A 26,441-nucleotide genomic window follows, 5' to 3' on the forward strand; every position below is an offset into this window, starting at 1 on the left:
GGGCCTAAAACCTTCCTCCTACTCACATGCGTATATTAAAATTGATGCCAAGCAACTCACACAACCTTTACCTCCCCATGCATTGGGTGTGTACATCAGACAGAGTCAGCCCTGAGCTAAAACTGTGGCAACTGCTGCATTTACAAGGTAAGTCCTGAACCAGGAGTGTACTGTTTAATAACATGAGTGTGTGGCATATCCTTGTATTTCATTACTTGGTCTGGTAAGCAAATAAAAGGTGGGAGATTTGTACAGAAGGTACCTTAACATGCGACAGTAGAGACTTGTTTGACTTAAATGTGTCCATTACTAAGTAGTAGGCCTCAGGCATCAAAGATTCACGCAGTCATACCTCTCAAAAATACTGATAATCACTGCATGTCCTCAGTTTAGCACCATACATTTGTACCGGAAAAACATTAGAGAGAGAAGTTAGAAAGTAAAGATACACATTGCAGGTTCTGATTTCACAACCCTCACAAGATCATTCACTATAAAGATGGGAAATTTTGATGCTGTCAACTGTCTAACTTTCCAAGGCCAATATATGTCAAAGGTACAATTAACAGTTCAACACTACAAATGCAGATATACTAAGCACTGTTAGCTATGTACCCTGAGCATCAGACACAAAGCTTATGTATCCCTGAATCCAAAAGATGGAAAACAGGGATATGGCACAGTTATCATCACTTGCACAGGGTGTTGTGTGAGGGGGCAGGAAGCCTAGGCTGACGATAAAGGTCAGTGAGTATGTGTGAGTAAGAAAGAGAAGCAGGCAGATAGTTGGATACACCAACAAATGGCCAGTGAGACAAAATGAGTAATAGCTGTGTGTCCATCTGTAGGGGTCCTCCAGGTATAATTGGCGTGTGAGTGTCTGCATGAACACAGCCAAGGACTGTGCTTGCTGTACATCTTGGTATGTCAAACAGATGTGAGCTGTGCATGGTAAAGGTTCATCGTTGTTGTACCTGACCATGAGAAATGGCTCTGCCAGGAGTTACACTGGCACGTTCACACCCACAGTCAGATGCAGTGCTGCTATCTGAACGTGACTGATGTCGTCTTCTGGACGAACTCCCTTCATGGGGATGACCAAGACCATAAACCCATGGCCTGCCATGTCTAGGTGTGGACAGCATACTCATTGATGGAGCAGTGGAAGTACTGACACTCTTGGAGTGTGATCGGGCATGGCCATGTTGGCTGACAGCAGACGATGTTAACCTATGCCAATCTGGATGACATTCGCCTCCCAGCAGACTTTCCATCACAGACACCACTCGTTCCAATGTGTCATTCATCTAATCCATTGAATCGGCAACATGGTGGAGGCAGTCACACACACATGTCAGACTGTGATACATCTACAACCCTGAGTATTTTTCTGAAGCACTTTTGGGACCAGGGCTATGCTTCCATGATGGCCCTAAACATTCGTTGAGTGGCACGAGAAGAGACACCTGCACCAGGTGGAGGAGGGACAGGAGGCCCTCTCCAAACACCACTATCAACCCTCCTGCATGGCACCTCACCCACACTTTGGCTATGGCCAGACTGAACAGGCACTGAAGCCACAGTAGCCACAGTTCCCTGATCAATGGCTGTGCCTTCCACCTGTCCAATATCTGTGACCTTATTGGAATGGGTAGGCATAGACCTACTGGCTGTGTCTGATGGAATTTCATGGGATGGCTGTATGTCAACCTCAGTGTCAACTTTAATCTCTGCACTCCCCGACTATGCCTCAGTTTGGCCACCTTCACCATCAGAGTTTGCTGATACGCTGACATCAGGTGTCAAGAGGGCCCATGCTGCCACTGTCATGATCACCTGTTATAAAAAGCAACAAACACATGAATACATTAATACCTACACTATTATACTGCAATATATGCTAACAAAATAACAGTGCTGCCACTATTGCAGACATTACAGCAATACACACAACAGGCCTGACATCAACAGCACACATTACATACGTCTTTAAATTGCTCAGCAGTACTGACATAAAAATGTTTGACTTACCATGTGCAGAACAGATTCTCCTCTGTAATACAGACAGTCCTGGAAGAAGTTAAGCAGGAGGTAAGAGTAACATCATCACAATGAACAGTAACACAGGAGGTAATACTTTTGCACCTTTATATGTCCATTAAGTATATTTTCAACAAGAGCGTGGCTGTCAACTCAAACCTAAGCTAATAACTGTAGCAATCTTTAACCCCCCCCCCCAAAAAAAAAACATGTGCCACAGAAGTATTGATTTAAATTGTTTTACTATACAACAGTATTCAGCTGTTGAGATACAAAAGCCTATCTGGAAGCTCCTCCTGGGACATGCTTGCTGTCTGTCACACTGTTGCCCCCACATCCAGGACATGCTGTACTGCACTCTCCTGTGAATGGTCTGGATCCCTGATATTGGCCAGGAACTCTTCATTGGGTGTTAGTGGTGGTACCCTAGCAGGCCTTGCCCCAGTACTACTGCAGCTGCTTTCCTCCTTGCAGATGTGTTTGTGTCAGTGTCCCTGTGGTGTATCTGCGTGTATGCTCTGTTGTGGCCACCCATGGAATTCAGATTAGCAACCATCTGTTTCCAAGTTTGCATCATATGTGCCATATCTACTTATCCCCTTTCCAGCAGAAAAGCAGCATATTGCCTAAAGGCATCCTCTATGACCTGATTCTCGGCATTAGAGAAGGGGGGTCTCCGAGGATTGACATGACTAGGTGGCATACTCCTAGGTATCCTAAAAGACAACAGAAGGATAATACACATAGGTATCGCATAAGTGCTGAATAATTGATTCCAGATAAAACAGAAAAGGTAGCCACTCAGTATTACTCCCTGTAGAAACATTCAACAGTCTACAAATATGAAATATGAGCAATAGGCAGGATGCAAAACAAGAAGGGTAACAAGAGCAACATATCCTTGTTTGTGCCATAACAGTAATTAATCTTTGCCCCCCCCCCAAAAAGAACAGGAAAATGACACATTTTGCTAACAAGCCATCTTTGAAATGCTAAAAGTGCCATAAAAGGAACTGTCCCTGAAACAATTTATCACACAACATTTCATTTTCATGTATTGGCAATCATGTATACCTCTGAAATGGCTTGGCAAACATGCCCATGGCATCATTACATGTCTAACAAATACATACAGATAAAAATGTAAATGCCTTTGTTTCAGATTTTTGTTAAATACATTCCAGCATATGCAGTATGTAGCTGCCCAAGTGGAGGCATACCATCTGAAGTTCAGTACTCCTCTAAACAGATATATCCTGAAGAAATAACATTATGTTCGGTCTTCCTAACATAAACCAGTCTCCTCACAATCAGTTTGCCTAGCTACACGGTTGCCTTTTTATATGATGTACATTCAGGGCTGTTAGCATAGTGAAGATGCAAATGAGGTGTGAACTCATTAGAATTGCTGAATCCCAAAAAAATGAATCCATGTAGGATATGTAAACATAGTACAGGCACTCCCTCAGTGTTTGTTTTTAATGGATTGCAACTGTGAATGATTAGTGGTTGGGAGAAGGAAACCACAACAGCACTGCATGCTGCCTTACTTCCACTGGGTGCATCATATTAGAGCTACAAAGTGTTAGATATAAGGATGGAAATGTAAATAAACAGCACACATGTCACAGGTTGTGTTCCTTAACATCCAACTTGCCCTTCATTTGTTGGCAACTGCATATGATATTGTTTTCACTTAAAATCCTCACACATTTTAAGGCCAATGATATAGAATAGCTCACACATTTTAAGGCCAATGATATAGAATAGCGTACACACTGCATGTCTCAGATTACTGCTGAAATAAACGAAGAATGGTCAACAAACCCAGAAATGTAAGGCGGAGCTGTATATTTGCAAGCAATGGTCATGACATGTTGTGTGATCACTAGGTGCACTACATCCAAAACTAATTCATGTACAAATAAAAATTGCATGGTTTGATATCAGTGTAGATGCAGTTGGTTATATGCATATTGATTTAATTTCTTTGCTGCAAAGTTGTTTTTGTGGCAAAGAGCGATAAAGCACCCATTCTGTGTTCTGAAGGTGTATTGGAGTGAGTTCAAATCTAGACCTATGTAGAAATATGTCGTGTGCTAACATTTTCTAGTGTGTATATTATAGATTGCTTTTCCTCATTTCAATACTCTCTCCTTTTTCAGTTTTTTTTTTTTTTTTTTTTATTGACTAGTGTTTGCATGATGGTCTGCTTAATGCAAACAGAGGAGATGGAGAAACATGAATGTCAGGTTTGGCTATGCTTATCCGCTTCAGGGTTGGGAGGGTGGCCTAATGGTTAAGGTGTTTGCCTTGCAAACACAAGGTGCAGGGTTTGAGTCTCACAAGGGATTATTGGCTAGGCTTAAAATGGCTCGCAAGGGCAGTTAGCTTAGTACTAATCTATGAACCTATGAATCTATGAACCTATGTGAAGCATGACGGTGCGCACACTGGACAACTGGCCCACCCAGGAAGCAGATAGGAACCAGCCAGCCAAAAACAGAAACCAGGTGCATTCAGTTAATACTACTGGGCATCCCGCAAACCCGCTAAGCAATGCTGTGCTGCAGTTAACAGCAAGACCTTAAGAAAGATTAATAAAATGGTATGTGGTGTAACTATTCCTGTGGCAGCAGGTGTAAGTGTAGGGCTGGAGTACAGATGGTCCTGGGTTCTAGTAAAGGGTGCGCAACCTTTGTTTTACTGTTGTGACATTGCAGTTTATAGCAGTGAAATGCAACACAGACAACTGCTTTGTCAACCTTCTTGTGGCAACAGATGTAAGTGTAGGACTGCCATACACATGGTCCTGGGTTCAAATGCAGCATATTCCATACACTTTCACTGTTGTTCCACTTCCCATTATAGTCATGTTCGCTTATAACACATGACATAATGGAGCTGATATGAATTATATGTATGAGGGCTGACACACTAGTATTGTGTCAGTTATTTCTGTGTATGTATATATATATATATATATATATATATATATATATATATATAAATATATATCATATGTATTTACAGATGTATTATCAGATGTAGCACTATGGGTACTATATTCCTGTAAGTATATTTCTACTGTCTGGACTAGCATGGCCTTTACATTTGCCTAAAACAAACACACAATTGCCTGTACATCCAATAACCTTGAAATTGCTACTGCAATTATGTAATGTCTCACTGCTTGGCACTGTTGCACTCTGCTTACCATAGTACAAATGCAGTGCTCGGAGGTGCGCAATGCCGAGCACTGTGTTTGTGCTGTGGTAAGTGGTGCACAACAGTTTCAGTGTCTGTGTACTCCCAGTAAACGTGATAACTGGAAGTGGCAGGAAACCATCACTCTCTGTTGCTCTTGCTCCATGGTAGACATGGCAGGCATTTGTGGACAAGATGTCAGGTTTAGAGCACAGAGATGGGGTGTCCAGGAGTCTAATATTTTTAGTGGACCCCTAGTTAGGAACCACAGTGCCAGGCTTCTGCAGGGGGACTATTCTGGCTCCCAGTACAAGTCAGAAGCTTAGGATAGTGTAGCTCAGGCTGTAACCAGTGCCACTTGTATTCCACGCACTGATGACCAATGTAGGTATCATTAGAATGACCTACAGAGGAGGAAGAGAGATATCCTCATATGTTAGATCAGGGAATTTAGGACTGCGGGCATCCCACACCTGTGTTAAGTATTGACTGCAGAGAGTACTTATAAGACTTAAAATCTGAATATAGGCTAAACTGATACTTATAATGGTATTCTGTTCTGTTTTTTCCACAGCTGCCAGGGACCAGGAGGTCAATGCCTGAACCCATAGGGCTAGATTGGTGAGGATGAGGGAATCATGTGGTATGTATGCAGCAAAAGAGTAGTGTTATAGTAGTGTTATTGAAGCATTAAAAGTTAGAGAGCTTTTTTGTTTTTTTATAGATGTGTATCAAATTGAGCATGCATGTCTCAACTGTAAAAGCAAGTATGCATCCATAATTCTGTAGCACAAACCAAGAGTACAATATTAGACTTTAGTCAGAGCATGTGGGTTCAAATACCACATTTCTCAACTGTACAATAATGTTAATTCGTTAGTTATATTTAAATTGCTTTAAAACCACTATACCAGTCGCACAAATGCCCTGCTGTAAACTGTAATCCATATAATTGGAACAGACATATGTGAAATATATGCACATGTCAAGGAATACTTGCTGCAGAGTGTAATATAGTGTACATCTGTTAGGAGCTGGTACTCTTAAAAGTAAAACTTACCTGTTTGGAGGTGGTAGTCTTAGAAGTAAAAGTTAAGATAATGGAGTAAAATCATTGTATTAATGCATACTATGTCACGTATGAAGGTACCAATCTTATCTCTTGTTTTTCTCTCACACCAACCCTTATTTCTTTTTTTTATTTTATTTTTATATTATGTAATTATTTATTTTTTTAAATTTTATTACGTGTTGTCAAAAAGTGTCTATGTCATCCATGTGTACCACATCACTAAATACTCCATGACACAGTGAGGTAGGCCTGCCCCACAGGATCCACCTGCCCCCCCCCCCACCAGCACCATTGCCCAGCACATCTGGGAACCAGCCGGTCAGCACTGCCTCTGCTGCCCCTGTACTCCCTGCTTCATCAGATTGTCCTGTTCCAGAGGTTGGTCCAGTGGTTCTCTCTGGGAGCAGGCAGAGGTGGTGATTTTATCTTCCGCATCAAGTTGCGAGGAATGTTGAGTAAGGTTGTGCGCCACACTGTTGGTGCATGCCTATGCTGACTGGAGAGGATGCTCTCCCTCATTTTATGTTGTATCAGGAGGAGAAGAAGAAGTCAAGCACTCCAGCCATTGATGGAGTGAGGTGACAATGATGACAATCCAGTGGGTGAGGACTCGATTCTCACTGTCACCCAGCTTGATAGCCATGGTTCAGGATGTCCCCACCCTCATCCTAATTGTGGTGTCCCCCAACATTTTGTGTCCATCACTGTCCCTGTCTCTTGTCTTGTCTGCTTGCAATTGCTTCCTCACCTACCCAACTTGCTTGACCCAGGCATTCCTACATCCCTTCCCCAACCTTCCTGTCTCTCTCAAAAAAAAAAATGTTCCCATGCATACTCTCCATTTTGCACATGTCTCTTCCTGACACATTTGATTTGGTCCGATTGTCTATACATCGTGATTGTGTTGTGGTCATCTCATTCTCTGGAGGTGACAGTCCAAATTCAGTTAATATTTTCCATCTCTGTCTTTTGGATAAGCAGGACTGCCACCAGGGCAGGGTCAGAGACTGTTCTGGAGGCCAGGCAGAAGTCACCTCATCCTGTACAATAAAGATTATAGTGACATGACTTTTAATCTATCCACATACATCATGACATTGTTTGTAGGCCCTGTGTTATCTTGCTGAGAAAGCCTTGTGGTCTCTCCAGCTGCTACAGATGTCTGGTGAGGTACATGCAAAAGAGAGTATTATACTCTATTAATGTTGTGATGAGGTTTGACTACAGTGCTGTCATACAATCCTAAGGTCTCAGTATGATGGTGTGACCTATTATGTGCACGGCATAGGCTTTCAATACCAGCGTGGACACTTAGTAGTCTAAGTTCAGAGTGCTGTATGCACATGTTCCCAGTGCTTGCATCACTTAGTTTCTGCATAGCAGGACTGTTGCCATTGCTGTGATTAACATGAAATTCCACTTTTCAAATGGACAACATTACAGACTCACATTTCTGCATTTATTTGTAGATCATGTACCTTTGTCACCATTCATTTCTGTGTGCTAGCTCCTCTGTACTATGTTATCACCATTGGTGGACTCAATGATTGCGCACAATATGCAAGAATCAGCAAATTTGGTAAGTCAAAGGCCATATACTTTAGCCTGAACTGTCGAGAAATAGAGTTCAAATGGTAAAGGACCAAGCACATATTCCTGGGGTTTGCCAGTGGTGACAGCTCTACTGGTGCAGGTTGATACAGCAACTTTCACATAATGTATTCTGTCATTGTGCCATTGGTTACCCATCAACTGATGTAAGGTTGATTTCCAGCTTGGAGGTTTTCTCAATGATACCTGCATGGGGGTTTACATTTTTTAGAATAAGCTCTTTGATAAGGCTTAAGGCTTTTTAAAAGGTTTCCTTAAAAGTTTATATAAAAAGATGTACTTTTGATTGCTTTATTGATTGCATTTAATTCATTATGTTTAAATGAGGAGGTAATTATTTAATTACTTTGTCTTTATATAAGGTCATGATTTTGTGTTTTAACTTGTCTGATGAAGTTTGTTTTGAGTACAAACGAAAAGCGCTTAATTAATTCTGTGTTTACACTTGATCTACGTGTGCCTTCTGTGGTCTCCCTCCAGCTGTTTGTCTTTATCTCCAGTTTGTAGTTTTGCCGTTTTGAGTTGCATGGGGGAGTGTGTCAAAACCCTCGCCCAAATCACGATAGGCAGCATGCATTGTCTTACCTTCATCCAGGGCTATCACATGAAATAAATGGACTGTGACAGCACTACAGATCACCTGTGGCATGACTCAGCACATACACTTTCCTGATATGGTTGACTACACAGTTCAACACACCCTCCACAAGGCCTGTGTTCCCATACAAGAGTGTACATCAACATACATCCACCTGAGTTGAGGGGACAGCACCTGATACATGCATGTATAGAGACATCCTGACTCTTCTTGACTGTGAGATAGACCAACATGTCATCCTGGACCTCTTCTACATGTACAGTAGTAATATTCCAGGTGAATTCAAGAGACGTGTGTGAGTTTTTAATGCTACATCAAGTTCATTCCATCTGATAGATGTCCTCAAAGAGGTCATCGAGGCATGTATGATAACAGTATCATCTTATGGAACTTGCCAGGTGAAGGCATTTGACACAAATCCACACTGACATATTCAATCAACACTGTCATATGGCCATAAACAACTGTATCACCAAATGGGTGGACCAGTGTATGACATACGTGGTATCTCACTGTCTTGAAATGTATGACGTGACCTATATGTCAGGTCCAATGATCATGTCGGTATATCAGGGATGTCTGCTAGGCCCTTTACTGCCCATCAGTTAAGTGATGGACATCACAAATGAGGTACACATACTGTGTACAAAGAGCTGCCTGAAGCACTATAGGTTGTGGGCAATCAGTGACTCAAACTGTGATATTAGTATAATCTATAGAGTATCAACACATACCAAAACTGCTGCCACAACCATGACAACATCTGCATTGACAAGAAACATGGAGGGATTTGTTGACTCTTGAAACAAACACACCATCCAAGTATAATGTGGACATCACACCCTGTAATCAGACCAATAGGTATGTGAACTGTGTCCTGGGGTAGAGGGTAAGTGGTACATCCACTAGTATGTGGGCCCAGTGCTGACACTCCCTTGAATGTAACACAAGTACTGGGCATGTGAAGGACATGCACATCAGAGGGCATAATACTTTCATGGTTTTCAGCCTTCACACCAATAACTGTGTACAGTGCACCCTTCTTCATGTACCTCCCTACCAGTGTTGTGCTAGTTGCTTACAAAAGTATTAAGTTACTAATACTACTTACTTTAAAGTGAAAGTAGTATATTACTATTATTTATTACTTTTCTAAACAATTAATATATTACTATTACTAGTCACTAACTAAAGTAATGGGTTACTTTTACATAAGTATAGTTTATCAATTATAATATTGAGATTTACTCACACAAGTAAGGACATGCATATAAGTGTATTATTAAAGTTGTATATGCAATGTTACAGTGATGATGAATAGCATTTAACAGTTGAAAAACTCCAGCAGATTAGTCTTTATAGCTGGGTGGCACAGTGGTGCAGTGTTTAGCATTGTTACCTTACAGCAAGAGATTCTCCAGTTCAATTCTCGCCTGGGGTGCCTTCTGTATGGAGTCTGCATGTCCTCCCTGTGTTTGTGTGGGTTTCCTCCCACATTCCCAAGACATACTGCAGCTGGACTGGACATTTTAAATTGGCCCTAACTGTGAGTGTGTGCATGCGTGTGCCTCATGAGGAAGGTTGAACACCAGGCTGGCAATTTGACACATTAAAACTCTACTGCCACTTGTTCTGCAGACCGATGGTCCACCGTGGTGACCCCTAACAGGCACAGCCAAAAGGAGAAGAACAAGAGTAGTATTTATAGCTGGAGAGTCTCAACTAATAATTAAACCAAAACATACACAGCCAGCAGCACAAGACCTGTAATTACTAAAAATCAAAACCCGAAAAGAATTTTAAATAAAACATAAGAAAAAAAATTGTCAAGACAAAAGTTGGTTGATCATAGATCCACCCAAAAATTCCTGCTTGGTGCATTGGGTTGGGACGTTGGGTGTTAAACTGATGAGTGGTGAGTTTGATTCTGATTGATGGTGGTATGGAGAACTAATGCTATTTATTATACGGGAAGGAAAGGATATGATCTCTAGCAGGCTAGAATTGTTCCAGTGTTAGGGGGTGTTTTAGTGTGTGAATGTCCCACAGTATCAGGGCAGGGCTGGTGTCTGGTAGACATTAGCTTTCACCTCCTTGCAGTGCTAAAATAATTAAGTAAATATTGCTCCAGACTAATTCTAATGATCTATTATGACTGCTAAGTGCTATGAGTTGTGCCAAGATTATGCTGTTATTTTTTTTATCCAAATTGCCCCTTCAAAGTCTCTATTATCTTCTAACATCGGATTACTATCCATACTATATAGGGCTCCCAGACGTTTTCCATCATTCTTTAGGGGGTGAGATTGCCCATGTTGAGAAAGAATAGTTGTGTTATATCTTACCATACCCATAGATGTCCTTCTGCTCTGTGTTGCAGTATTCTTTACATATTAGTTGTCTTCCGCCCTATGACCTGACTTCCAGCCAGTATACAATAGCTTTTAGTCGCTGCCAGTATGTGGGACATCGCACGTATGGTCTGACAATGAAAGCCATAAAAGGGACGTTCGCGTGTACCGTCTTCAGAACTAGGAGGCACCATGAGAAACATTATCCTAAGGAAACAAATAAGTCATCCAAGGAAGAGACAAGATGCAGGGGGAAGGCAGGAGGGAAAGAATACTGCAACATAGAAAAGAAGAACATCTATGGTTATGCTAAGATATAACACAACTACTCTATGTCTTTCTGTTCAGTGTTGCAGTATTCTTTACATATGGGAGAGAATCAAAGCTTAGTAGGAACCTTGAGAGGAGGAAGGAGCAGAGAGAGGAAAAATGCTTTGAAGAATTTTCCAAAAAGCCATGGAGAATTGCTCGAGCAAACCCTGCCCTAGACCTAGAAATAGTGTCCAACTTGTTGTGCTTAGTAAAGGTATGCACAGAAGACCAAGTAGCAGCCTCCAAAGTAGAGTTGGTATCCAGGCCTTTAAAGAAGGCACCTGAAGAAGCAACAGATCTAGTGGACTGGGCTCTTAACAGGAGCAGCCAGAGACATACCATGAAAGAAATAACAAAACTCAGTAGTCTTAGAAATGCAAGAGGAAATTGTTTGATTAGAAGCAAGTAAACCCAGAGCACTGGGATGAAAAGGCACAAAAATCTGATCAGATGTCCTGATAGCTTTAGTCTTGTTTAAATAAAATCTAAGTTGCCTGTGAACATACAAAGAATGCAGAATCCTTTCACTAGAGGACTGAGGAGAAGGGAAAAAGATTGGCAATTGGATAGACTGATTAAGAGATGTCTCATTTACCACTTTAGGCATAAAGGAAGGGTTGTGATCCTTTGATGGGGTCAGAGTGGATTTTTTGAAGTTTATAGTGAACCCCAGGCTTTTAAGGAGATGAATGGCCTGCTGAAGGTTTTGAGACAACTATTCTGAACTGAAAGCAAGAAAGAGGAGGTCATCCAGATAGGGATAAACTTGAATCCCCTGGATCCTCAAGAAGGCAATGACGGGGCCAAGAACTTCATGAATACCCTTGGAGTATGGAGAGATCAAAGGCAAGGCAGAGAACTGAAAGTGCAAAGAACCCAACAAGAAACATAAAAATTTCCCGTAAAGAGGATGAATAGGAATGTGTACATAAGGATCTTTGAGGTTCATAGATGCCATGAATTAATGGGTCAGAATCAGGAGAAAGAGCATCTGAAGGAACAGTATGCGGAAAGATGGCACCTCTAGAAATATGTTTCAGTGTGAGAGGTCTAGAATTGGTCTCCAAGGACCATCCTTTCTTGTGACCAAAAACATTCTGGAATAGAAACCTCTGCCTCTCTGATCCAGATGGAGATTCTGGATGGAGCCTTGTGAAAGAAGTTGTGATAGGAGCTGTAGGAACAACTCCAGCAGACTAGAGGGGGGCTGTAGAATCCCCATGAAAGGAGGGAGAGTCTTCCATTCCAAGTCATGAAATATCTTTTTTGAATGATGGATAGGACCCAGGAGTCCTGAGTTATGTTTTCCCAGACTGGAAAAGATAGGGAAAGGCAAAGAGACAGAAGAGTATGATTTGGAAGAGGATGGTGTTTGTCACAGAGAGCTAGGCCTGGCCTGAAAGGGTTGCCGCGCTGGAGGAGCTGAGGCAGAAAATTTCAATGATGGAGGTCTCCTAACTGACTTTTTAGACCGAGGAGCAGGGGTAGATGCAAAAGAAGCAGGGGTAGATGCAAAAGAAGAATGAGTAGGTCTCCTAACAAAGGAAATTTTGGCAGGGAAGTTCCTATGAAATTTAGGTACAGGTAAAACAAGCAAGTGTTTCAGATATTGGAACCCCTTCCTTCCCTTTTTCTTGCTGAGTCTTAAATAAGTCTGCAGCTGCAGAACCAAAAAGTGCAGATTTATCCAAGGGGTATCAAGTAATTTTGTTTTAATATCCTCAGGAAGAGTGTGTAGTCTGAGCCGAGAAAGAGGCAGAAGTAGCAGCTCTGGAAGATGCCTCAACAGCATCATAGCTGCACTTAATGGAATGTCTAGCAACCTGTGAGGAAGTAGTCAAAAGAGATGGAAACTGAGTTTTAACCTCAGATTCTGTTAACTGAGCCAGAACTTGACAGGCCTGAGAAAACAAGGCCAAGGAATATCTAGACGTGTGAATCTGGAAATTCCTAGCTTTTATAGCTAAAGTGGATAAGGTATAGACCTTCCTACCCGATCTGTCAAGAATCGTACTTTTCTTATCAGATGGTAAAAGTTTGGCAAAAGGAGATGAACATGAAGACATGTCAGAGACTATGGTTCTGCCAAATGACACTTATAAAGAAACTTGCATTCATTTGGCACTTTTCTGTCTGGCCTCTTGGGAGCAGGAGCTTGAGAATCTGGAGTTTTAGAAGAGGCGACAAAGGCATACAAAAAAGCAGGAAGGACTGGAGGCACTGAAAAAGGAGAAGGGACCTCCATTTGCAAAAGATCATATCATCTCTTATGTTCTCAGAAATCTGGGAACAGTCCCACTTAAAGAAATCTCTCATTTTATTAATAGCTTCTCCAAAACAAATCTCTTCAGTTGGAGAATCCCCATTATTTGATTCATCTTCAGGTGAGGAGAGGTAATTTGGATGGAATATGCCAGGGAATCATCATCATTATCAGCTGAAGAGTCCTCTGAGTCTGAGGGAAGAATCTGCGATCCAGTAGACTGCAGAAGAGGGGAGAAAGTGAAGGCAGGTAGACGGAGAGAGGTAGATGGCTTAAAGGCCATCAAAGCCTTAATAAGACCCTGAGAAAATGCATCCCAGTCAGACTGTGGAGCAGAAGGAATACTGGAATGTATATTTTTTTTGTTTCTTTTTGACATGTCTTTCCAATTGAGGAGACAAAGCAGAAGAGACTGATATAGGCCTAATGTCTGAGGTAGACAAAGATGGATCCCTAGCCAGAACAAAAGGAATGTCCCCAGAGTCCTCAAGCCCAAGAAGCCACAGATGTAATGTGGTCCTATCTCGCCTACTTTCATTACTGACGGGCTTGGAGCCGAGAATCATCTCCGACTCGGCCGCTATAACTAGCACGAAGTCTCTAATTGGCTGGGCTAAGCCTATATCCTAGGATGCACCACTCCCAAACCCCCGGATCTCATTGCCGCTGGTTGAGTGAAGACGTGGTCTCGAGCTTGGCTGTGGCTAAGTACCTTCTTTGAACTATTTACTTAGTTTTCGGAAAAGTCTTTCCAACCAAAAAGCTATTTTCTCTATAGCTGGTGTTTTTTTTTGTGATCTCCATCATTGTTTAAGTTATAATCCAAACCAAAATCCACGTAGTCACAACCACGAAAAAAACAGAAGAAAAAAACCACTGTGGAAGCCACAAGAATCTGCTGAAGTAAATTCAGTAAAATTTTTTAATAAAATAAACACAAGTTGAGCGCTTTCATCTAAAATATTAGACTTCATCAGAACACCTTCTAAAATATTTTACGCCTTAAATAGAAAATGTTGACCAATGACAACCATTCATTTGCATATGAGAAAGTCTTGATTACATCATTTCCCTTTCACAAATCATTAATACAGGAAACAAGAAACTACCTGCATCAAATCTTGGCCTCAATTATTGGTTTAATTGTTATGCTTTCATTTATTCCCGGTATGCAAGTGGCATTCGGCAGTATCTGCCACCTCCCCTTCTTCTCACTTAATAAGGCTTTTAAATTCCCCCCTCTCTGATGTGGTATAATTACTTCAAATATGGCAAATTGAAACATAGAGCAACCAGGGTTATCTCTTATATGCCTATACAGGGCATTGTTAACATCACCCTTTTTAATAGCATATATGTGATCGTAAATTCTTTCCCTCAACCTACGTCCAGTTTTTCCTATGTAGAATCCGGGGCATGTAGTACACATAGCTAAATAAATTACATTTTTTGTTTGACAATTGCCCTTAACAAAGGTTATTAATGTATGACTTCTATTTCCCAAACATTTGGAATGTTCCTCTAAAATAGCAAAACATTGATTGCATCTACCACATTTAGTGGTGCCAGTGTTTGGGGGTTTATTATATAAATAACCTTTATATAATTTCTTTTTGATATTACAGCCTATTTTGTGAACAGAAGTAGGTTGGTCCTCTAATAATTTGTAAATTTCAGTATCACATTTTAATATACTCCAGTTGTCACGAATAATGTTCTTAACATCTATAGTATTTTTCCCATATGGGAGAATGCATGCCCTATTAAAGTCTTTAGTGTTGGTTTCTCTGTTACTTCCAGTAACTGTGCCAATCTCTATACCTAATAGTGTTTTGTATTTTTTACCCCATTCACTACCAACATATGATACTGCATCATTAACCACTAATGAAGAGTAACTCCGTTCCTTAAATAATTTACCTATATAATTCAATTCTTCCAACATTTCATTATAGTCCGATGTCATCTGAGCTGCTCTTATACATTGCTCTTTGACAATGTTTCTCTTCTGAATATTGGGATGACAACTATGATATTCCAAATATGAATTGCTGAAAGTGTCTTTCCTAAAAATTCTGGACTTAAATCCAGTATTGCTATGAGAAATGTAAGTATCTAAGTAAGTTAAGGGCAATTATCAAACAAAAAATGTCATTTATTTAGCTATGTGTACTACATGCCCTGCATTCTACGTAGGAAAAACTGGACGTAGGTTGAAGGAAATAATTTACGATCACATATATGCTATTAAAAAGGGTGATGTTAACAATGCCCTGTATAGGCATATAAGAGATAACCCTGGTTGCTCTATGTTTCAATTTGCCATACTTGAAGTAATTATACCACATCAGAGAGGGGGGAATTTAAAAGCCTTATTAAGTGAGAAGGAGGTGAGGTGGCAGATACTGCTGAATGCCATTTGCATACCGGGAATAAATGAAAGCATAACAATTAAACCAATAATTGAGGCCAAGATTTGATACAGGTAGTTTCTTGTTTCCTGTATTAATGATTTGTGAAAGGGAAATTATGTAATCAAGACTTTCTCATATGCAAATGAATGGTTGTCATTGGTCAACATTTTCTATTTAAGTCGTAAAATATTTTATAAGGTGTTCTGATGAAGTCTAATATTTTAGATGAAAGCGCTCAACCTGTGTTTATTTTATTAAAAAATTTTACTGAATTTACTTCAGCGGATTCTTGTGGCTTCCACAGTGGTTTTTCTTCTGTTTTTTTCATTGTTTAAGTTATAGTTGACATACTTTTGTTGGCGTGCTAGGCCCGTTTAAGTTAGAGGGCCTTAGCCCTGTTTGGTGTGTTTTCTTGTTGTTCGGGGGCATTTAAGTTAAGTCCCTTCTCTTCCTTGTCGTGTCTCTTTCCTGTGGTGTCTTTTTGTGTGAAGCTTTTAAAATGTCAGGCAAAGATCAAAAGGAACATAGGCCTTCTGGGTTTAAAAAGTGCACCAAATGTTCCTATAAGATGTCTTTGACTGATGGCCACGTCATCTGTGTGTACTGTTTGGGCGCTACACACTTGCAAGAGTCCTGCAGTGTGTGTCATTCGTTTAGTTCCAGGGTCTTGCAAGAGAGAAAAAATAAGTTGATTCTTAAGGGCCTGGTAAAACCTGCCTTTGAAGAAGCTTTAGCCTCTTCTCCCCCTAGCGGGAAATCTAAAACTAAAAAGAGATCTCCGGCTCCGTCCAGTTCGTCAGAGCCATCGGAGAAAAGATCAAAGACTGTTCCACCTTCCTTGGCTCCATTGGTCTCGGAGCCGCAGGAGATGTTGTCGGTACTGGAGACGGCTTCCTCGATTCCACTTCCCTCAGAGCCGAAGGAGGTTTCTGTTGTGTTGGAGCCGACTTCGGCTCCAATTGTCTTGGAACCGATTCAAAGCCATTCTCCTAGCTTTGCATTGGATCCACTAAGACTTCTTGACCCCCTTCTGTGTCCTCCAAGTCCTCCAGGTTGTTGGATTTGGATAGGGTGGTGCAGAGGCTCCTACAGTCACCAGTGTTAACGAAATTATTCTCTGCTCCAGCCCAGTCGGCTCCGGAGCCTGTCCTTGTGTCGGTTCCGATTATTCCTCCTCTGACCACCTCTGTGTCGTCGGAGCCAGAGTGTTCTGAGTTGAGTGAGGTCCTTGGGTCGGCTCTGAAACCTCCTTTGAGTTTTTCGGCTCCGACCTTGGCTCCAACCCTTTCGGTTCCATCTGATGGTTTCGGCACTCTGGTTTCATCGGTCGGACCCGAGGGGAATACATCGGGGCTCCAGACTTCGGCTCCGAGTCTCCCTCTAGGTGCTTCGGCCAGGGGAACCCCTGTTCCGATTGTGGTCTCTGAGACGGGTCGCTCCTCGGATTCAGGTGGACCCGCCTTCGAGGCCATGAGGAGTGCACTGGCCAGGTCTTCGGTGACATCACTCGAGTCAACCACTCCTTTCCCAGACACTGCAACTAGAGCCTCTGAGGCCCCCCACCTATCAGCAGGCAGCGGGGCCCGAAGGCGTGAGGATACCCCCCCATGCGTGGTCCCCTGCTTTCTGAGGGCCCTTCAGAGTCCTTGCCTGAAGAGCCCCCCCCAGAAAGAAGCTGTGTAAGAGGAAGCACATAGACTCCCCAGATGAGTCTGTCACCTCAGACACCGACCTCGATGATGCAGAGGGATCCCCAAAGTCGTCCTCCGACGATGTCTCATTCCCCGACATCCTGGAGATTTTGAGTCAGAGAGGCGACTGGCCCTCCAAAACTCCCTCTGAGGAGGAGTCGGTCTTCCTTAAGGCCTTCGGAGCCCGACCTTCCACCTTCTGGGTGTCTCCCCCCTTCGATGAATTGTTGGATCTTATTTGTCGAAGGGTGTGGGAACACCCTGACTCCGTGGAACCGGTTTCCAGCCGCCCCAACAAGTTTTTGTCTGCACCTTCTGGGAAAGAATTCTTGATGAAAGGAGTTCCTGTAGATGCCATGGTGGGTGGCGTCTGCCACTCAGCAAGAAGTTGCAGAGGCCTCTGCTTCCGTTCATCCTCCTAACAAGGTGTCTAGGAGTATGGATCGGTATGGAAAGCGTACTCTGTCCTCAGCGACCTTTACTTTGCGGTCGCTGAATTATTTGTGTCATTTTACGAGGCTCCAAAGAGATCTCCTCAAGGAGTTGGGAGATACTGTCGGGTAACTTGCCTGAGGCGGTGAACCAAACTATCAACGCCCAGCTGTCTACCCTGTCTTCTGTTGTTAACTCGTCCATGAGGCTCATATCCTATGCAGCCGAGGGGGTGGGTAGGGCAGCTAGCTCAGGCGTAACCCTTAGGAGGCAAGCCTGGATGCGCCTGTGTCACTTCGCGGAGGCCTTCAAGTCTTCCTTCACGGACGCTCCCTTTGAAGGGTCCTCCCTTTTTGGACCCAAAGTGAAAGACACTCTCACCAGATGTGAGCAGGAGGGTAAGACTTTGTCTGCTGTTGAGACCCGTTTTTCACTTCCCTCTAGACCTTATCCAAAGGCGCAGAGGGGAGGAAAGATGTGGTTCAGGAAGTCTCAGAAGTCTTATCCTGACCATCATGGTGACCCCCCCCCTCCAGAGGCAGAGGAGGGGGGAATTACTCTGGAAGATGTCGCCATAGGGGCGGGGGAGACCCCCGCAGCTCAGGACACCGCAAGTCCTTTCATAGTTCCTTCTACCCACGTCCCTGAGGGACTGCCCGACTGTGCCTCTCCAGAGCCAGTCGGGGGTCGTTTCTCGAAGCATCTTCAAGCCTGGGAAAACATCACCCAGCATCGTTGGGTGCTTCGAATTATTGCCGGAGGTTACACCATTCCCTTTATCTCACCCCCTCCGCCACCCAAGAGAGTCCTAGATGTTCCACACAGTCAGGAGTCATCCAACCAGTCCCCTCAGACCACATCGGATCAGGAACTTACTCAAGGTTATTTTTGGTGCCCAAAAGATCAAGGGACTTGAGACCCATCCTGGATCTCAGCTGTTGAAACCGCTTCATCAGGAAGTCCAAGTTCTGAATGGTCACCCTTCAAACCATTTTCCCATTGTTGGGAAAAGGAGTATGGATGTGCTCCATCGATCTCAAGGACGCCTATTATCACATCAAGATATACAAGGCCTCCAGGAATCACTTACGCTTCTGGCTGGGAGCCAGTCATTTCCAATTCCGAGCCTTGCCCTTTGGTCTCAGCACAGCTCCCAGGGTGTTTACCAAATGTCTGGCAGTGGTGACTGCTCACCTGAGACGTCTAGGATTCCAGGTGTTTCCTTACCTATACGACTGGCTTCTCACCGCCCCCACCAGACATCTACTTATTCGAGCCACGGAGGCCACCATCAACTTGGGTCAGCTCCTAGGGATTTCTTTCAACTGGCAAAAATCTGTCTTGCCATCACAACGTGTTGCATTTATCGGTGCAGAGCTAGATTCCGTAGAAATGAGTGCTTTCCTTCCTACAGAAAGAATAAAAGTGCTACAGGCACAGGTTTTGGCCTTATTACCTCTGAAGAAGGTACAAGCCAGACTTGTTCTTCAGTTACTAGGTTCTATGGCAGCCACCATCCTACTAGTACCCCTGGCCAGGCTACATATGCGGACACTCCAGTGGCTTCTTTCGGTTCAGTGGTCCTTTCAAGAGCTCCCTCTGTCTCACCCGATTCTTATAACGGAGCGATGCCGACGGGACCTGCATTGGTGGCTTCATTCACTCAATCTGAACAAAGGGAGATCCCTGAACCCCCCGCCCCCTACTGCCACAGTGACCACGGACGCTTCCCAGACAGGGTGGGGGGGGCATTATCTGGGCAGAACGGTCCAAGGCACTTGGCAGGAACACGAGGTACACTTGCATATAAATGTTCTGGAGATGAGAGCGGTGCTACTAGCATTGCAGGCACTTCACAGCTCTCTTCCCAAGGGGACTATCTCAATTCTTTCCGACAACATGTCAGTCATGTGGTACCTGAACAAACAGGGGGGAACCAAGTCCTATTCCTTTGCAGAGAGGCCATGAGAGTGTGGAATTGGGCGGTGTCTTCCCAACGTTTTCTAGTGGCAATGCACATTCCGGGGAAGTCCAATGTGATAGCAGACAGGCTAAGCAGAGCTATTCTGATGCCTCACGAGTGGTCCCTGAACGATTGAGTTGCTGCTCAGATCTTCTCCAGGTGGGGTCTACCTTGCTGCGATCTATTTGCCAGTCCCGTAAATGCCAAGTCCTGCAATTACTTCACTCTGATCCCCCCTCAGGGGGAGTCACCCAAGGATGCTCTAGTCTGCGATTGGCCCCCCGGTCTGCTCTACGCCTTTCCTCTGCTGCCAAGAGTGATTCAGAAGGCAACTTCCTTGGGAAGCAAAATGATCTTGATCGCACCACACTGGCCCCATCAAGTTTGGTTCCCCTTTCTCCGGAGGTATAGTGTGGATGGTCCTTGGATTCTGGACCCAGTTCCAGACGTATTGACTCATCTGTCAGAGCAGTTCCACCCATCCCTGAGAACCCTCAATCTCACTGCCTGGCTTCTCCACTTCCGTCCTTAGACAGACAGCTTTCCTTGACACCGGAAGTGGTACATATCCTATCTTCTTCCCACAAGCCATCCACTAAGAAGATATATTCCAGTAAATGGAAAAGATTTGCTATCTGGGCCCAGTCGCATAACCTAGATCCTGTCACAGCCCCTGTGACGGCAGTTTTGGATTTTTTAGCTACTCTTTTCAGACAAGGTTCCGCTGCCTCCACTATTAAGGTTCAGTTGGTGGCTATTTCTAATTTTCACATTTCGTGTGAGCCTTCCCACATGGCCCATAAACTGTGTAAAGCCTTCCTAAAAGGAGCCTGGTTACTTCGTCCCCCAGTTTCTTAGCCAGTCTTGCCATGGGATTTAAACTTGGTGCTTAGAGCCATAACTTCTTCTCCCTTTGAGCCTGCAGCCACTTGTGAATTAAAATATTTGTCTTGGAAGACAGCCTTTCTGGTGGCCATTACTTCAGCCAAAAGAGTATCAGAGCTTCAAGCCCTTTCTGTCAAACCTCCTTATTTGATTTTTCATAAGGATAGAGTATCCTTGAGACTCAACCCTTCCTAAGGTTTCTTCTACCTTCTGTCTTCACCAATCCATTGAGTTACCGGTGTTTTTCCCAAGCTTTTCAAACAGGGCAGAATTCAAATTTCACCAATTGGATGTACATAGACAACTGAGGTTTTACTTGCACAGGATAAAACAAGAGAGGAAATCAGATCAGTTGTTTGTGTCCTTTTCAGACAATAAGAAGGGGTAGCCCTGTGACCAAAGACACTATTGCAAGGTGGATTAAGGGCTGTATCTCATTTATCTACACATCGGCAGGTAAAGATCTACCTTTCCCAGTTAATGCGCATTCTACCAGGGCTATGGCTACCTCAGTGGCTTTTCATGCTAGGCTCCCTTTGGATGAAATCTTGTGCGGCAGCCACCTGGACTTCTCCACATACCTTTATTTCTCATTATAAATTGGATGTGGCTTCTAGAGGCCGGGCTTCCTTTGGTTCCACGGTGCTCAGGAGTGTTTTCTCATGAGCCTCCCAGGATTTAGGTGCTAGGGACGCTGTCCCATCAGTAATGAATGTAGGCGAAATAGGACCACATTACATCATTTAGTTATGTACTCACCATAACGATAGATGTATGTGGTCCATCTCGCCTACATTCTTACGTACCCTCCCACCTTCCCCCTTCCTGGTGGACTTGGAGGAAATTATATTCTTAGACCCTTCTGAGGATATTATTTTTTTCTCTCTTCTTGCCGTATTGTTCGGTGGGGTTATGCATGTGTAATGATGTTTTTTTTGGTGGCAAACAAGATCTGGGGGTTTGGGAGTGGTGCATCCTGGGATATAGGCTTAGCCCAGACAATTAGAGACTTCATCTTAGTTATAGCGGCCAGGTCGGAGACGATTCTCGGCTCCAAGCCCGTCAGTAATGAATGTAGGCGACATGGACCACATACATCTATCATTATGGTGAGTACATAACTAAATGTTCCCCCATGTCACCCGAAGCGGGCGTCTGCAAAGCCTCGGACATCCTGGGAACCGATCCCTTGGTGGCTTTCAAAGAGGTACCCACTGCAGGAGCAGACCCGACCTCTGATCGTACCACCAGGTCTTCACTGACCTCAAGGGACATACATGCGCAGCTGAAGAGGTTTCAGGCCTTTGTTTACTCACCTTCCTTTTCAAACTCGGCACAGCAGTAGGACCCCTGGAACCCTCCATAACATCTTTAGCCAGATGTTTTAACTGCTGATTTTCTAAGTAAAGATTTAGAGCCAAAAGTTGGCTACGCAGTGTTTTAGGCATGAAAGCTTGACAAACAGAAAAGGAGCCATAGTCATGACTAGGCCCTAAACAGAAAAGGCAAAGGTTGTGGGTATCTTTATCTGGAATCTGCCTTCCACACCTACACTTGCCCTTCTTGGATGACATAAACCATAACAAATGGCAGTAGCAAAAAAGCAAATCCCCAGCGGGACACTGACCTGAAGCTGAAGCTAGCAGCAACACATGGAATCCAACTGCAGACTGTACGTAAGAGTCAACCTTCCTAATGGCGGCAGGAAAAATTCTGGGGATGGTACCTGCGTGCGTCCCTTTTATAGCTGATGTTGTCAAGCCATATGTGTGATGTCCCACATACTGGCAGTGGCTAGAGGCTTTTGTGTATTGGCTGGGCATCGGGTCGTAGGACGGAAGACAACCCATGTGTAAAGAATACAGCAACACTGAATAGAAGAACATCCACTGGTTTAAGCAAAAGTAACTCAAAAGTAATCACATTTAAGTTAATAGTTACTAAAAAAGTAATATATTATTATTACTAGTTACTATTTTGAAAAAAGTAAGTAGTTATATTATTAGTTACTAAAAATTGTAATATATTGCAGTAATATATTACATATTGTAAGATATTACTCTCATGCTCCCTACACCTCTTCCAATGATGTGTAACTGAAGTGTACCACCTTTGTCACAGTGCACTGTCACACAGCTTATTGGCTATACCTGGGCATTCTTTCTATGGAATATATATGACTGTCTGCTGGTGCGGAACACCAATCAAGTTGTTACACCAGATACATGTGTGGTACCTGTTCTGCTTATGCACACACTACATACATAGGTGTTTGACAACATTAATAGCATAGATATCATTTGTGGCAGTGTGGATTTTACCATATATATGCCATGCACACAGTGCAACTAAACTGTATTGCCCATACTGTTGCATACAGGAATAGCAGTGTCCCTCCTAACTCATACTGCAGATATTACAGTGCCAGGACAGTGTGCGTGATTGCCCTCATAGTGTGGATGTATCATAATAGTTGTTCAAGTGTGTGTGCGTGCAGGCTCATCTCGTATCAGTCCACACCACATGTTATGTCAGAGGCATGGGATTAGTGGTGGTATTATTCTGATGTTGTCCATGATTGTGGTTGGTTGGCTGTTGTAGTGTTTTCCATGATCCTTTACCTGTGGTCACTTTGTTGGAGACCTCTGCTGAGAGTACACTCATATTCAGGCATATCAGTTTTCACAGTTTCACAATAAGCACTGTACCCCAATTGCAAGTCAGATGCCTGATAGATGTCCTCTGCATTATTCATGTAAGGATGCTTATCTCACACAGACATCCTACCCATTGTTATGTTACCTTGTGCGACAGTCACAAACAACACATTTTCACGGTGCAGACCGTACTGTACCATATAGATATGTGCTTGGTGTTGCTGCTGCAACCATCCTCCATTGACATGCCGCCCTCTGCTGTACATGAAGGAGTTTCACCTGTCCCTCTTTCCCTGTGTTAATTCCTATGATTCATTTGTGTGTCCCTATTCAGTACACACACACTTCCCCCAAGTGGTCATTTTACATGACTGACCATGTCTTGTTACAGATCATTAACACAGCTTCAGTATAGAATGCCAGGAATGAGAAATCGCAATACTCTGCACTGTAGGTACACTGTCCTGTACTGTGTTTGGACCATATACTTCACATTCATACCGCTCAACTGCATAGGTATTCCCTGGATGGTCAGATGTTTTCCTTATCAAATTTGTGGCTTTCTGTCATATCACTGGGACGATCTCTGGACTGCTGTGACTCACTATTACATACATTTGAGTGCATACCTCTCAGCTGTCCTGATTTCTGCAGAATGTCCAGTTTTTGTCACGTTTGTGATCTTTTCCTTATAACCTTTTTGTTTTCTGGCACATCATTGGCATGACATTGCAGAGTGAAGTCAGAAACTGATGACTGACATTTGAGTTTCAAAACTTCATGCCCTTCAGAAAGTTCATGCTAATGTACAACCTATTTATTCTCAACTTAAGTTTGGAAGTACAGTATAAAAAATCTGTCCCTACTTTGGCCCTTTATCCCCCAATTTTGTATGCCTTTGTCCACATATGCTCAAAGAGGATGACAGGTATGTTTGAGTTACATTCTACTACATGTTTATGCGACATCTATGGCAAGTATGTCCCTATTTCTGGTTAAATGTCCCGGCATTATGTTGGCCTTTGTGGAGATATGTTGCGGCAACAAATTAACAGCTATCTGCAAAACCCTGGTGGTCAGTGTAGCATTACGTGCAAATCCACAGACCATAGGTGCTCTGCTTTAAACAGAATTGTTTCTGCTTTCGCTTACATGGTTTCCTGGCCAGCAACACTTTTGCCAGCCACGTAATTTAACTTAGGCATGCTGCGCATCAATATGCATTGTGTACTACTGCTCACTGTCTAACAAATATGTACACTGCATTACCCTAAGGGTTATCTACTGCTTTAAGTGTGTCGTAGCTCATTACAGACTGAAAAGCGTTCACATATTTCTTTATTAAGACAACTTGCTGATCTTTACAGAGTCTTTTCCCAGATGTCAAAAGTCATTACAATGGGTTCTCTCTTTTGACTATTCTGGAGTTGCAGGTGAATATTCAGAAATACTCATTGACCCCATCACACTGGATTTTCTTTCTAGGATGTCTTTATAGATACCCTGTAGCAAAAGGCTTTTTTGACACAGGTGAAGATGGGGCTTTGTCTGGAAGCTTTCCTACATCTTTACTCGGTCTCAGAATTTAGTCAGAGAGTATCTCAGGACCCTGGAGTTCATGACATGTATGATTTTCATGATTCCTCTTGCCAGGTTACACATGACAAAGGACTACCTGTGTCAAAACAGAGTATTTCCAGATAGCTGTCCTTGACCAATACCTTTTCTTATGCCCACCATGGTAAACCAGTTCCAGGCAGTATCAAGGCCGACTCTACTAGGACCTCGTCTTCTTTGATGGCATATTGGAAATGGCTGGACTCTAGAAGTATTCTAAATTCAGCCGCATGTCCTCTGTATATACCTTTACAAAGCATTACTAACTGCATTATTTTTCTATATCCAGTACTGGCTTTACTGAGACCATTCTCCTGGGGCTCCTGGATATATATCCTTCCTCCTCTCAGATTGGATATGTTTTGGCAATCAACCCATATACTCTAAAGGCCACTGCAGCACTGGGAATGATGAACATAGTACTTTTGTGTAAGTTGCAGTTATCCATAACAATAGACATTTGAATTCTTCACTACTATAGTGGTTGCACCCACTTTCAAAAGTTCTGAAATTCCTTCAGTCTGACTGCTGATTTTTCCTACTCAAGGATGATTAATCAGCAATCAGAGTTAAGGTTTTGGGGGGGTTAGAACTTTTGGAATTTGGTTGATTGTTGCAGTTGTTATATCTTGGGCAAGACACAGCCCATATAGTTTAATGGCTACTGCAGCAGTAAGGAATTTGAACAGCTGCTTTCATGGGTAAGTGCAACTTACACAGTAAGGAGGCATAGTAACAGTCTAAGCATTTTGGCACTTTTTTCTACATTCAATAAGGCAACACAGTAAACACATTAATTAGCAACTGCATTCCTGATTGTGTTTTTTTTTTAATAGGGTTATATATATGCTGTTATGCAAAACTTGGTTTTCTATTCCAGATGACCTGTGGAGCATTTTGTAGCTTTGGAAGCAAAATCAGTCATATATGGGCTGTTTTCCTTCACACCATCCCTTTAAGAAAAGCTTGTTTTGTCTAATTAGATGTATAATGAACAAACAGGTATACAATATCCCTAAGGCTAACAAAGATGATTATATACTGTCCCTAGGGTACAAAGTCTGTGTAAGTGCTGATTATGTATGTCCCTAAGGCACAATGTCTGTAATTGGCAGTGTTGTACTGCTGAGCGGCAGTGTCTAATGACTTCAGAGCTGAGGATCTGGGCACCTCCACCCCTCACAGTTTATTGCTAGATTGCACATATCCTTATGCATTGGCTTTGTGCATATGTATGTATGTGTATGTGTATGCCTGTGTTGTTTTAATACTAATTTTCAGTCCCTCCTTCATATCCTTCATTAAATGTAGTAATTAACCTATCAATG

The sequence above is a fragment of the Protopterus annectens genome, chromosome 4.part1 (genome assembly GCF_019279795.1).
Source record: "Protopterus annectens isolate FY-2018-M chromosome 4.part1, PAN1.0, whole genome shotgun sequence".
Classification (NCBI taxonomy): Eukaryota; Metazoa; Chordata; order Ceratodontiformes; family Protopteridae; genus Protopterus; species Protopterus annectens.